Here is a 2,669-nt window from a genome sequence, read left to right as displayed (position 1 = left end):
GTCTGGGTCTAGAAGGCGGTGAAGGAGGAGGAGAGGAGATCGTTGCTGATGGGAGGGCACTTGATGCCTTTTAAGAGCTGCTGCAATGGTCACCAATGATTTTCTCGTCGTCTGAATTTGGTGTAGTTGGCTTTGGCTTTACTCTTTGTTTGGGTGCCCGAAGTGAGCTTAATCACACTGTAATTTCTTCCCCGGTGGCACCATCTGTGTATTGCTTTTGTTTACTTTCTTATTAAAACACATAATTTGGTTTCAGCTCTACTTGATCATTATTTCTCACTGGATCTAATGGTAAACCTTGAGCTGGAGCAAGTTGTGGTTAATTAATGTTTAATCTTACTACCGGCAACATGTTTATCTTCTATGGAGTTGTGTGTTCAAATTGGTATGAAAAGTGTGTATCAATTACCAGATCTAAAAGCATGGCAATTAGTATGGCATTACTAGGATGGCCGACTTAAGAGACGAAACCATTTCGAAGCATAAGAGACAATATTCGTCGCATATATACCTATGCCACGACAAGTCGGTCGCATAAGAGTCGTCGCATAAGTGGTGTCGCATAAGAATCTATGCGACGAAAACAACATATTCGTTGCTACACTCTATATAATGCGATGAATAAATCGTTGTCGCACAGAAAAGAAGCGACGACACTGGTGTCCACTTATACGACGAATCTCGTCGCATATGTGTTCTGACGAAAAGTTTTTCGTCGTCAGTAATTCTATACCGACGAAACATGGGTGCAATTGCCGACGAAAGGATGGTTCACTTATGCGACTAAACGAAAGTATATTTTCGTCGCATAAGTCTGTTCACTGAGGCTAGTTTTATTTGCTTTTTCCTTATCCTCCCTGTTTCACTATCATCATCATCATCATCTACAGAAACTATAAAAGTGCAAATTTAGCAAACAATAAATTTTCATATATGCATAATTTGTTCATACAAAGTCTTTACTCTTTAGTAACACCTTGAATTGCAACTAAACAAAACCATTCATTCATCCTAGCTTAGCTAGCCTATCCTATCCTTCTCCAACTGAACAAAACCAACTGCACAAACCTTAAAGGTTTCTCCATCTAGCTAGCCTATCCTTCTCCAACTAAAGAAAACCAATTGCACAACAGCCTAACCTTAAAGGCTTCTCCATCTAAACAAAATCAACTGCACAACAATCTAACCAAAGGCTTCTCCATCTAAATAAAACCAAAATAATGAAGAACGTTGTGATGTACCTAGCTAGTTCCTCTCAGCTGCATCAACATTTTCTTCTAGAGGTTGTTGGGAAGGGACTAGTGGAGGACACCCAGTCTGCTGCGCCATAAAAGACATCACTACTGCTAGTTGCTGCTTCACCAATGTCATCTCTTCACTAACTTTTTGCGCAACCGCCTCAACTTTTTCGGCCCTCTCCTCAGCAATATGTAATCTCTCCTCCACCTCATGAACTCGAGAACGTGGAGTGGAAGATGATAACTGTCGGACACCTGCTCTTCCAAGACCATGGATCTCTTTTCCGGCTCTTCTGCCGACTCCTGCTTCAAGTACCTTAAGATTCATTGACCACTCCAAAGGTGGGAGCTCAGCCTCCGGGATGTCAGGGTTTGCATTCTTCTGTGCATTTTTCAATTCAGTTGTCTCTTTCTGCATTTCCTCCTGCAAATAAGAGATAAGAGATAAACTTGTAATTAGATTTGGAACTTAAAATTCATATTGCAGTTGAAAAACAATTAAGGGTAAGCAGTGAAGAAAAATAAGTTGAAGAATGATGGACCTGTTATGAATCTGCTACATATTGCAGGCATGTAATTGTACTAAATGAAGAATTGAACTTAGAGACAAGCAATGTTTTGCAGAACATAACAATAGTGCTTGTGTTATGAAACTTAGCAGGATATACAGCTTCATCTAAAAGGGAAGCAACTAGCTGATCTACTTAATCACATGCATGCATGATTTGTTAGAGTGATCCAAATGTGTGGGAGTAGCTGAATGAGTGTTTGTTAACTTGGGAATTTGGGGCTAGTTGCCTCCCCTTGAGAAAGAAATGGAAACTTAAGCCCTCGTAAAGTTTAGAAACCATTTTCCTGATCAATGCAGAGAAGAATCTTTCTAGCTAGAAGAGGATCAATAATATTATTCACATATATATGCATCATATTTCATGGCAGGACTACTAGACAGGACTGTCAATAAGAGTATGGCTTGAGATATTGGTTGAGGTGAGCATATATTCCTCTCTTTACTAGTTTACTTTACTAGTGATATGAAACTTAGCATAACAAAGTCACATTCACAATACGAAACACAAATGCCTCTGCACCAACTAAAAATTATTTAATTGCACAAACTGAAAATTATTTGCACAATATATGTAAGCTATTTGCACCAGATTTAATTAACTTACAAGATTCTTGGCAGCTTTAGGGTCGTTGACTGTGTCATACGTCTCTATGTAAGCTGGGATAACATGAAATTCCTTACCCTTCTCTTTGTGGTGGACCACACTGTAGATGATAGGTAGCCGCCCCGTGTGGTGCTCCGACTCCTTCTTACCACGGTTGGTCTTGTTAGCCGCCGATCGTGTCTGCCAATCACAAAGTATGTAGTTCATATTAATGGCAGTTTCTCTTGGCCATTAACAATGCCATTAACAATAGATA

The sequence above is a fragment of the Fragaria vesca genome, linkage group LG6 (genome assembly GCF_000184155.1).
Source record: "Fragaria vesca subsp. vesca linkage group LG6, FraVesHawaii_1.0, whole genome shotgun sequence".
In the NCBI taxonomy this organism is placed as follows: domain Eukaryota; kingdom Viridiplantae; phylum Streptophyta; class Magnoliopsida; order Rosales; family Rosaceae; genus Fragaria; species Fragaria vesca.
The sequence above is the reverse complement of the archived record's forward strand: the minus strand, read 5'-3'. Positions refer to the sequence as shown.